A 13,015-nucleotide genomic window follows, 5' to 3' on the forward strand; every position below is an offset into this window, starting at 1 on the left:
CATTTGAAGGTAAACTTCTGCACATCTATTCTGCAACCATCATTTTCCATTTTAAACATCCCAGTGCATATATTGCATGAGTAAAGATGCTATTAATATTTAGTTTATTCAATCCTTTTAAAGCCTTAAACACTTAAATTAGGTCATCATGCACATTTTTGGTTTCCAATAGTGTGGTGGGCATAATTGAATGATTAATAATGGAGAGATTTCAATAATTGAAATATTCATATGTTAAAACTTATTAAGCTCATTCACTGATCTTTAGTTTAGTAGGATATAAAATTTGAGCTAATATGCCTTATACAGGGCTGACCTTAGGACAAACGATGCCCACGATGAGTAGCCTTTTTTCACATCTCCCACCACCAAAAAAAATCCATATATGAATAGTAAAATTGAAGGTGCATAAAAAAAAATTTTTAATATAGCTTTTGATACAGCACTAAAATCTGTGCAAAATATAAATGTATGTACAGAAGTTTGCACCTCACTCTTTCGGCAACATTGGTTTGAAACAAGTTTTCTCCAAATCCATGGAAATAATAAGCAAACCAAGAAATCAGTTTTATTCCAAACATTTCTTTTTTTGAAGAATAATATTTAATTGTTTAATTCTGTTTTTATGGAAAAAAAAAAAAAAAAAAACCCCCTACCCTAGAAATTTGAAAGCTATGGGTTCCAGAAAATGTTTTATCCCGTAATTGAAATCATCTTAAAACAATCTATCAAATACACTAAAGAATGTAAGAGAAATATATATAAATTTATAGTAGAGAAAGGCAATGCATTAACGTTACAGTACTCGTAATTATGGAGAGCAAAGGACTAACGGAACAGAAATCGCTGTATATGTTTCAGTTAGGTCACCATGCAGATGCTTAGTTTCTAAAAACTGAAATTTACAGAATTCTAGTCTTTCTTGGAAAGAATATTCTTTTGTGTCCTCAGCTAATCTTGTTGCTCTCCTCTGTACTCATTCCAACTGATTCCTTTAAATGAAGCTGCTTAACCATTGTACTTGTCATCAGTGATCTATCAAGGACATCGTCAAGTGCACAACTCAACAGCCACTTTTCCATATCTTTAGTCCTCCTCATATCTGCCACCTCCCAACCTCCAATTTGTCAGTCAATTTTACCCAATCTCCCTCTTCTCCTTAATTTTTCCCTCCATCAGAAGTTCATCAAGCCCTCATCCAACGTGTCCAATCCAATTTCTTTTCTGCATTCTGAAGATGTTAAACTTCTCTCACTCATATTCCTCACTCTCACCCACCCTTCTCAAATCCTCTTAATTTCTCACTCTATCAGCCCATCCAGCCTCCTTCTCCAGTGTCTTCCATACTACATCTCAGAACTTTCCAGTTTCTAATATCTTCTATTCGCAGTGTCCATGTTTCTGCCCCATAAAGTACCACACTCCATACCAGATATTGTACCAATCTTTTCCTTAAACCAATTCATAATCTTCCATATAAAGTTCTGCTTCTTTACTTCTCAAAAGCAAGCCTTTTTACTCTCTGCTTTTATTCTTATTTCTCTGCTGCCTTTTGCTTCTTTCACCATTTGGCTTCCCAAATACCTATACTTTCTCACTTCTATTCTCTCTCTCTCTCTCTCTCTCTCTCCTCCTATACCAATGTTCAACTCTTGGCTTTCTCTTTCCACTCTCATAACCTCTGAGTTAACAAATAATATTTAATATAAACCAAAATATAAATTATTTGTGGGTTATTCCCAAATGATTTATATCTAGGCCCTGTTTGCTGGACCCAGATATAAAGAGTGATGAAAGGGAGAGATTAAAGGAGGGGGTTTCTTCTTCTTATGTTGAGATTGAAAAGGAAGTGAAAGGAAAGAATAGTTGAGAGCAGGTAACTGAATTGGAGAAGAATGGGTGGGAGGTTGTTGGTTTAAGGAAAGTGTACTTTGTGGGCAAAGGTCATTCCCTGCTTCCACCGATGCTGTACATGTATATATGTGTACCTGTCTGTGTTGGCTCACAGACTTATATCCATTTCCACCTAGTGACTGATGAAATATAGAAACTGTAAAAAGGGCCTGACGTATGGCTAATGAATGTTCTGAATATATGTTGTGAGTGTCAGGCCTCTTTGCCACCAGAGAGCAGCCATCACCTGAAGAACTGCCGCCCAGTGCCCATCCTCTTTTATTGCATCCACTGGAGGTAGCACAAAACCAGTGGATACGTTGACCCCATACTCAGATGGCCCAGTCCTGAATACCATACTGTCTTAGCACCATCTTAGTATTGAAATATAGGGACATTATTCTATTATCTAGTGCAATAAAAGCACTGCAGATGCATCCATTGGAGGTAGTGCAATACCAATGGATGCACTATTTTCCATAGGATGCCCAACCCATGGAAGAAAAAAAAAACTGTGACTATTGGTATTTACATGTACTTAGTTTAGTATTCCTAATCCCATTAAAGATAACCTTAACTAAGTTAGCAATTAGAAACAATTAAATTTGTGTACAGCAATAATAAATATTTACAAACATAAAATTTCTATATACAAACCCTAATCTCATAATTAGCATATATATCTGAAACAGGTTATTTTTGATTTGAGCTTACACAGTTTGAACAAACACAGTCTGTCTGAATAAGTGTTTACAAGGAATAAATTTAACCCAATTAAAGGTATATATATAAACATTATCTCTTTTAAAGACGTTTCTGTGCAGTATCTTTACAACTATAAAGCATTTGTGTAGTGGGAGCAAACAGTTTCATCACAATAGCAAGAGTAAAATCAAATTGATTTGATTTCCCTCCAAGGTAGACCAGTTCTGAAAGCCAAAAATTTGATTGAGGGCAGTTAATATTCCCAAAAATCAGCAGTCCAAAAAAAGGAAACATTTGTAGAAATAAGTGTTTACTATATGTTTTAAAAACAGATTCTAGTCTGGAAGGACCAGAAAAATATTCTTACACCATTGACAGCCCAACAAGTCTAATTCAGAAAAAAAGGGGAGGGCCTAGAAGGAATGGCTACTATCAAAAGAAGCCTTCTCTTTGCTTTTGCTCATATCACAAAAGTCAACCCAAAAGTTCACTTAAAAATTGATTATTAATAAAACTGTACCTAACAATATACTAAAACTATACACATCAAGGAATTGTTAAATATAACAGTCAGTACACAGTGTGCAATTACATTGAATCTCATTCAGATGCATTCCAACAGTATCCAAACAGTTTTTTTTAATTGGAAATAGTTCTAGTTCTCAGTAGAGTGTCTTTTCCTAAAGGCCAAGTCTGAGAATCTTTGCAAAGCCCTAAAACAAATCTTATCCAGAATCAAGAGATGTACATGTCCTCACAGATGTTAGGAGCAACACTATAGAATTCAGCTCTAAACTCTTCATACGCAGTACAATACAACAACACCTGTTTCCAGTCCTCTCGTTCGCCACAGAAGCACTCAGGATTATTCTCCAAACCTAATTTGAATAATTTGCCCTTTAACAATCTGTGGCCCATCAGGATGAAGTTTTCATGGATGGATAAAACCAAAACATCTGTTTTTTATTGACTGTGAAGAGAGCATCTCCAATAAATTGTTGAGTGGTTTGACCAGTTTTGCTGGTTACCCATCCATATTTCCAAACCTCCAAAAAGTCAGTCCAGAGTTTGTTTTCCCTGTTTGATAGGAACAGCAGGATCACTCTCTACATTCGATATCCTGGTTGAGAGACCTTTCTTTAAATCGTATAACATCCCTTTATACGCTATGAACAGATCCAATGGAATTAAGCCAGAAATGACTCTAAGAGCATTCTGCAGCAACAATAAGTAGAGTATCATAATCCTCTGAAGGGAAAGAAGTTTCACTTTTACCTTTACATGGGTTACTCTCATGAACCAAATTCCTGCAGTATGTGATACAATAGGCAGAAAAATAGTTTTATAGTAGAGGGCAAGGATTTTTGGCTTAATTCCCCATTCATTTCTTGAAAGATGAATAACATTTGTAGTGAATTTTTTAACTTTGTCAGCCAGGCTCTTAACATGTGGGATAAATGAGAATCTGTCGTCTATTATCAGGCCTAAATATTTTATCTGAGGTACATATGGAAGTCGGATGTTATTGATTTTAATTGTAGTAGGTCGGTGATAATCCAATCTGTGGTTAAATATCATAATTTTTGTTTTGGTTTCCAAAATTTTTAGTTTATTTGTTGAAGCCAATTCCTGTGGATCATCTAATATTTCTCTTCCTCTGCCATGAAATACCAGGAATGCAGAGAACAAGGTCATATGCGTAAGCAAATTTTAGTACAATTTGGATGTTCCCATGCTAACCATTGATCCAGAACACAGTTACAAAATAGGGGCCCAAGGACAGAGCCTTGAGGGCACCCTCTGGAAAGAAATCTAGAGTAAACAAGATGTACCTTAATTTGTCTATTACCAAAGTATGATCTCACATGGTACAAGTACATCATAATTTGTCTGTTGAAGCAACCATACTTTTCTATAGGAGTCTTCCAATTATTTACAAAGGTGTTAATGGCATTCTCCACTGAGGAGGAGGAGCCCTTCTTAAAACCATATCGGAAGTTGAAGCCATACCATTAGATGACTTGCTGGGTTTAAGTAATATTTTTAATAATGCAATCTTACAAAAATCTGGGAATATACCCTCCAACAAATATTTATTAAATGCATTCAAGAGAATTAGTGGAAACAGGTGATACATTTTTTTTAATAGCCACATTCTCCACAAGGTCCAGATCTGGACATTTATTTAAACTGATTCTAGATATTGCTTGGTCTAACTCAGGGGTCGGCAACCCGCAGCTTGCGAGTTGCATGCGGCTCTTTAACTTTTAGCCCACATGAAGCACAATTTGAAATGGAGTTAAATAAGAGGACTTAAAAATCAAGGACATGTGGAGTACAAGGCTAGCCTTGAAATTGAGGATTTGGGGAGGCAAAAGGCTGCCCTTTCAATTCTACACAAATGGATGGTGATAGATGAGTTGAAAAAGCAAGACCAAATTGTGTTCGATACGTGGAGTAGCTTACTGGACAAGTATATAAATTTGAAAATATTTGCCTTTGGACTTCTCTCAGTTTTTGGTTCGACGAATTTCTGCGGGCAAATATTTTCGAACATGAACTATGTTAAAAATAAATCAAGAAACCCTCTGTATAATAGTTTCTCAGCATGTTTAAAGATGAAAATTATGGCATATTCGCCTGATGTTGAGAGCTCGCTCAAGAAGTTCAGCAGCACAAATCACATTAATCAATACCTAATTGGATGTTTGTTACATTTTTTTCAATATTAATAAATAATATTTCAAAATTTATATTCTTTTAATAAAACACCGTCCCACTATTCCATTTCTTAAAAAACTCCCTTGCCCATCTCCCTCCTCCCAGCTTGAGCTGAGGTGTGGCTCTTCGGATTGTCTTTTTTCTTTAATTAGATAAAAAATGGCTCTTCACTCAAAAAAGGTTGCCAACCCCTGGTCTTACTCAATATTGTTAAAGAGCTTAACTTCTTCAGGACCCAAGAAAGTAACATTATCACTCCTAATCTGCACCTGAGTAGGAGTATCTTCCTCTGTTCAGTTTTCATCTTCAGGAAAGAGTATACAAGTAATAACCTTTACCATTGAATGCCATTCTGTAGATGAGCCCCATCCATGCGTAACAGTACTATAAATTTATGGAGATACTATCTTGTATATTAAACTCCATGGCTCAGTACTACCAACTTCAGAAACAATTCTCTGCCGTGAAAGTCTCTTCGCTTCAGCAATTGCTCGAAAATAGACTCTACGTGCTGCACTAAAAGCATTTCTCATAAGTACAACATCCTGGTCTGATAGATATCTGTGATGCTGATCATTTCTCCAAGTGACTTTCACTCTTCTAAACTCTGAAAGTTGGGAGGTCCACCAGGGAGTGGAAACTGGTTTTCTAATCTTTCTTTTAGCAGAGTATTCCAAAGCTCTAAAAAAGGGTATTTTGTAGATAGTTGGCATATTCCAGAGAAGAGAGTCCATTCAATTGAATCATTCTTTCTTCAGAAAGGTCATTGTTCAAAAATTCCTTAAATTTTGATCAATTAATAGTTTGCTAGAGAATCTTTGCAGGGCTTGAAGAATGTTAATGTTTGTCTCTGAACAGCTATGGTAATTTTAAATGAAATGGCTCTGTGGTCACTATTACAGATTTCAGGATTCATATCTCAATCATCAATATGAGATGTCATGTTAGGAGAAGACAAAGTGAGATCTATATTCGATTGACCAATGCTGGACAGACTTTCATTCTATTTATTTGTATACACAATTATTACATATACATATACAATACTTACATGAAGATATATATAATTTTATATACGTTAACATTCTCATTACACACATATAAGATATTATATTATATTTGATCTCCTGGTGCATTGTGTATGTGTATCCTAGAGTCAAGGGTGGCTCCTAGGCAAAAGCCCATCTCCACCTAGTTAGTTAGTTTGGCATAGAACCTCAACAAATCTAGCCTAAAAACATGTGCGAGGTATTTTACCACTGCCAATATAAGACAGCTGGTGCCCTTCTTCTAGGCCTGGGTTTACTTTATGTATTTGTGCCAAATGCACAAGTCCCACACCCACCAGATGTAGTGCAATACCAGTGGGTGCCTCCATAGCCAGGTGGGCAGGAGCAGCAGTGCATAGCACATGCTTCTTGATTAGACTGGGATTTGAGCCCATGACCACCAAATACGGAGGATGCGGAAAGTCAGGGAATGACCACCGCATATCCCTGGAGCAATATAGCCTTAGTTGCTAATGCTCCTAAAAACCAAATAACAAACAAACAAAGCAATACCAGTGGTTGTTGACAAGCGAATTACTAGTGGAGAACTTCCACAAATTATCCTCCCTACCATCGAGAAGCAGTAATTATTATATTAAACAGATATATACAATACTTTTTTTAAATATGCTCAGAGTCTTTGAATTCCTGAGAACCAAGAAAACAATATATAACATACAATGGACAATTAACAACGCTGTCTAGTCTGTCTGCTGGAACTTTCAAACCTGTCGACAAGCACAATGAGATAGCTACTAAATGATTCTCATAAACCTTGTGTTTCACAGAAACCAATCTTTATAATAACAATTGACATAAATCTTGTCAATAACAATTGACAAAAATTGATGCAACATTAATTAACATAAATCAACACAATAACAATTAACTTAAATCTTCTGTTTACACATAAACCTTTTGTCTTTTGGTCATTTGTGAAGTCAATTCCCAGAAGAAGCTGAAGTTCTTAGCTGAGCCCTCAATATGAAAACTGTTCTTGAGAAGGTTTGCAGAGCAGTCTTGGGAGGTGCATTATGTCCACAGAAGTCGATGCGCCAATAACTACCAAATAAAAAAAATAAAACAAAAAAAAAAAAGCAGAGCAGTAAAGTTATTATGGTCTTCAACTAAGATATTTACATTGTTCTCCAAATAAGTTTGGAACCGCAGACATTAAATCCGCTCTAGGTTGAGAGTACAATGGACAGTTCAGAAGTATATGAATCCACGTTTCATATTCCCCATGTGTGCAGTACGGATCAGGCACCAGGCCATGCTCAAATAACTTAGCCCGGAGGGACCCATGCCCTGTTAGCATATAAGAAGTTATCATAGAAGGCCTAAACCATAAAATAACTCCAGGAGTTGTTGAGAATTCCACTTGCTCAATATACTTTTTTGTTAGAAGCTCAAATTCACTCTCATCCCATCTTTTTTGCCAGATAACAGTAAATTGCTTCCAAAGCCTTTTCTTCTCCCTTTTAAAGTTGCTAGCTGGGTCAGTCATAATTCCAAGCATTGTCTTAGACTGTCCTTTTTTTTAGGTAGTAAATAAAACCCTGAAAAGCAATATATAAATCTACAGGAATCGTACCGCCAAGTATTTTGAGTGCATTGTTTGAAACAGTCCTTGGAATATTATTGATCATCAGAAGAACTGATCTTTGTGTGGAAATAAGTTTGTTTCACTTTTACCTCTGATATTTTTTGGTACCAAACACTTGCTGCATATGATATAATAGACAAAAATATGGTTTTATAGTAAAGGTTTAAGGTTTTCTTCGATAATCCCCACTCTTTCCTTGAGACTCTCATAACTGAGACTGTGAAAAAACGGATTTTGTCCCTGAGTTTTGACACACGAGGCAGAAAACTGAGTTTATCATCAAAGGTTATACCCAAATACTTCGTTTAGGATATATATGGGATTTGGATATTATTTAGTTGGATTCTGGGTGGTCTGTTGTGGCTAAAATGGTTCTTAAAAGTCATAAAACTGGTTTTACTGGGGGATATTTTCAGTTCGTGACTGTAGCCCATGCCATCAAGTCATCCAAGGTAGGCTGTATTTTCCCTTTAGTTATTCTCCTTGTGCTTCCATCAGCAATGATCACCAAATCATCCGCATAGGCTATTTTACTGATACTATTGTGTTCCCTCGTTAACCATTGATCCAGCACAGCATTCCAGTGGAGGCGCCTCCGTAGCCAGGTGGGAAGGAGCAGCACTGCATAGCACACGCTTCTTGATTAGACCGGGGTTTGAGCCCGTCACCACCAAATACGGAGGATGCAGAAAGGTCAAGGAATGACTACCGCATATCCCAGAGCAATATGGCCTTAGTTGCTAATGCTCCTAAAAACCAAATAACAACAACAACAACATTCCAGTGGAGAGGTCCCAACACTGATCTTTGGGGGCATCCTCTTGAAATTTGAGCCCAGTACACAAGATGTTTTGCCACCACCTTAATATGTCTGTCGCTAAAGTATGATCGCATAACACTGTAGATGTATGCATCGACAATGTTATACTCTGCGGATCTGAAGCTCCTGAGGGCACTTTCTCATCATAAAGTGTCAAATGCACCCTGCAAGTCCACAAACACAGTATGTATTTAGCAGGTGAGTTGGACACATAGTTGGTCAGAAGATTTATAGTGTCTTCAGTCGACCATCCTTTCTTGAGGCCATATTGTGCTTCTGAACATAACTGATGATCTTCTAGCATTTTTTGGATTCTTGGGGCTAACATTCGCTCGAACAATTTCCCCAGGTTTGCTAAAAGCGAAATAGGTCTGTAGGCCCGTGGATGTGATATTAATTTCTCAGGCTTGTGAAGTATCTTTAGTAGAGCTATTTTCCATTGACGAGGAAATATTCCTTCTAGTAAACACTTATTCATCAAATTTAAAAGAATGTGTGGAAAAATTTCAAAAAATTTAACTGTGACTGTATTCTCAATCAGGTGAAATACCTGGGCATTTCTTACTATTGAGCTTTGCCATGGCAGAGCCCAAATCCAGGAGTGTAAAGGGTTCAATGTTTGATGGTCCTTCATACTTTTCATTATCATAACGTATTTGCATTTGTTCAGATGAATCTAGATCTGATATATCTCTGGAGAATAGGTTGTTAATTATGGAATCCACCGTAAACATCCAGTCTTGAGTCTTTTGACCATCTACTTTAACCGTGTTATAAACATCTCCGCAAGCCATTTTGTTCCTTGATATCTGGTAAACCAAGCCCCCAGTTTTGTAATGAATATTTCCTATATTCTTTACAAAATTTTTCCAATAACTTTCTTTTGATTTGGAAATTGCTTTTTGATAGTTTTTCCTTAAGAGTACTGTAAGCTTTCCTGAAGGTCCGAACATCCTCAGCAGAAAGATGCCTATGTTGCTGGAATTCTTTTATAGCCTGTTGAACTTGCTTTCCGAGGTTACTGATGTCTGAAGACCACCAAGGAACAGAAGTTCTTCTGGTTTGCTTTCTTTTGGCTGAGTACTCCATTGCCAAATACAGGTGGGTCTGGTCGAAATTTGTAAATTCCATTTCTGTCATAATGTTTAAACTATCTACAATAGACAGAGAGAGAATTTTGAAAGTCTGAAAGACATTTTCCTTCTTCCCCATCCTATTAAACCAATCTGCTAGAGGCATAAGACTGGCCAAATAAAATGCTTTTGTGTAGGCCCCTTCATCCTTGATGATGATTTTTTTTTTTTTTTTTTTTTGGTAGTTGTTAGTGCATTGGCTTCTATGGCCATAATGCACCTCCCAAGGTTTTTGCAGTACTTTGATCCAAGCCCGAGGCGGGATTCGAACCTGCGACCTTTGGGTTGCTAGGCAGGCACTTTACCCACCCGGCTAGCCCGGTCGGCTTGATGATGATCTGTGACATCTCAAATAATAATAACATAAAGTAATGAACTTATTCTTTCTTTGTAGTCTTCTGTTACAGTATTATTCTTCTTTGATTGGGGCTGTAATTAGCTGATCTCAGGTGGAGGGAGTAGGGTCCCCCACTGTGAGTTATTTCAGGTTGTTTCCAGCCCACACAACATGCAGATTGGACCATGAACACACACTTGTACAGACATAATACACATTGTTATGATATGGTCTAAATTGCTGATGTGCCTAAAACTCAATGACATCAATAATATTTCTTATACAGAAAGACCTGAAATGTCAGGTCATCCTGTATAAGTAATTAATTTTTTTTCCTCTTTTTCAAAATAAAAACATAATTACATCAAAGTTCTTCTTCATCTCCATCTTTCTTATCCATTTGGTTCTTCACTTTGTCAACAATATCATCATCTGTTAAAATTTATGATGTGATTGTGCCTCCGTAGCCAGATGGGCAGGAGCAGCAGCAGTGCATAGCACATGGTTCTTGATAAGACCGGGGTTCGACCCCGTGAGCCACCAGATACGGAGGATGCGGAAAGGTCAGGGAATGACCACCGCATATTCCCGGAGCAATATGGACTTAGTTGCTAATGCTCCTAAAAACCAAATAATAATAACAACAAGAACATTATGATGTGATTATGCCATCATCAACATTAACATAAGCATCTAAATTTATCATACTGTTTTAAATCCATGCCATTTGCTTTGCAAAATTCATTCAATAAAGGCAAGTCATCCACCACTTTATTATCAGTTTCAATGCAAATCCTGCATATTGTAATAACATTACAGGGTATTCTCAGATACTCTGTTGCATGCCATTTTTGTTTTATACTGAATCTAGTAAAGTTATTGTGCAGCTTTTCTCTTTCAAGAGTCATTTTAAGCAAAATTAGTTTTCTAAAATGAGATTTGAAATTTTGTATAACATCTTGATCAATGGGTTGCAAGACATTTGTATTTGCTGGAAGAAATATTTTTCATGTATTTTTGTCTTGCTTTCATCCACTTTGTGTCTTGCATAATTGTCCAAAAGAAGTAGTAAAATTTTTCGATCATGTCTGTAACTTGTAATCCAGCTGAAGCAGCTCAGATTCAAACAAGGCTTCTGTCATTCAGGCTTTTTTTTTTATTTGCACTATACACGAATAGGTAACTTTTTCAATGTGTTTGAAACATCACAGATTTTTAGATTTTCTTACAACAAACATTTCTTTCTTGTGCCATTTAAATTTTTGCAAATGGGGACTGTGATATAATCTCTTGATAGTTTACACATTGTGCACTTTTTACCCTTGAATTTTAATGTTCTGTCAGAAGTTAATTTAAAAAAGCACCCTGTTTCATTTGCATTAAAATGTCTTTAGGCATCCTCCCACATACTGAATTTACTTCTGAATATATACTTCTGAACTACTTCTGAACAGTTGTCTTGTTCATGTCTTTTGCTTCACCTATAACTTTTCTAAACATATTGTATGCAACTTCAATTGAGCTATACAACCAATTGAATGCACACAAAGTGTGCATTCAACTGGTTAGATAATAATTTGGCAAAATGTTTGGTTTTAATCATTAAAAGTGAACCATTTACCAGGATATTTTCACTCCTCTGTTTAAACCACTTTACAAGAGCCCCATTAACATCAGAATGTTTAGGTTTGTATGTGCATTTCATTTTGCTATAGCTCTTTTAAAATGACTTGATAATTTTTTGTTTTACTTTCCATGTGTGTGATGTTGAGTGTGATGAGTTAAATTCATTCATGCATTTCTTCTCTGTTTCTTTAATAACTTTCATTTTATCCTCCATACTCAACTTTTTGCTTTTAAGACTAATGTACTGTATAATGTAAAAACCGCATCTTATTGTGCCGACCGGGCTAGCCGAGTGGGTAAAGTACCTGCCCGGCAACCCAAAGGTCGCGGGTTCGATTCCCGCCTCGGGCTTGGATCAAAGCACTGCAAAAACCTTGGGAGGTGCAATATGGCCACAGAAGCCGATGCGCCAACAACTACCAAATCAAAAAAAAAAAAAAAAGCATCTTATTGTCTGTAACAGAATAATGGAAACTGACTAGAATTAATGAGAAAAATGTTTTTGAGCAGAGGGTAATTATACATGTGCAAATGATTCTAAATGCTCTAGTTCACTTTGAGTTCTCAAAAAGAAAGTAAACACTCAAGATTGGTAATTTCTTTATAGCAAATGTGTTTCTATAATGAGGTGTTATTAAGAAGCCAATTTGCAGGGTAATAAACAGGCCCCAAGGAATGGTTTGGTTACATAATCAAAGCAACCTGTGAACATATATAGCATCAATAAGAGCAGTGATGTAGACAGTATATATATATATATATAATATCTGATAATTAAAATAAATATGATATTTAAAATAAAAAACATCAGCCAGTAGTACGGCAAAAATACAGAGCGTAACGTAAAATAATATAAAATAAACAAACATGGGAAGGGAAAATAGAGATAATAAGACAAAAAAGTAGTCGATAATCCCCTGTATAATTTAGTAATTAAACCCAATTAATAAAGCAATGTAAATTTAAAATAATGCCAATTATATATAATTTAGCGGTACCCCCCCCTAGAAGGTACCAGTTCCAAAAGACGTGAAATATCACCAAAAAGGGGTTAAAGAAACTACAAAAACTAAAATATCAAGATGATATTTTAGTTTTTGATATAACTGACCATTATGCTCCATA

The 13,015-nt window shown here is 36.2% G+C and overlaps 1 protein-coding gene across 4 annotated transcripts in view; it reads left to right on the top strand.

Moving 5' to 3' along the window:
- The window catches only part of FRG1 (FSHD region gene 1), a 164,778-nt gene that overhangs the window by 43,408 nt on the left and 108,355 nt on the right, over nucleotides 1-13,015 (top strand). The gene's annotated exons all lie outside the window — the stretch shown is intronic.

The sequence above is a fragment of the Mastigoproctus giganteus genome, chromosome 8, assembly GCF_048544385.1.
Source record: "Mastigoproctus giganteus isolate SK-2022 chromosome 8, ASM4854438v1, whole genome shotgun sequence".
Lineage (NCBI taxonomy): Eukaryota > Metazoa > Arthropoda > Arachnida > Uropygi > Thelyphonidae > Mastigoproctus > Mastigoproctus giganteus.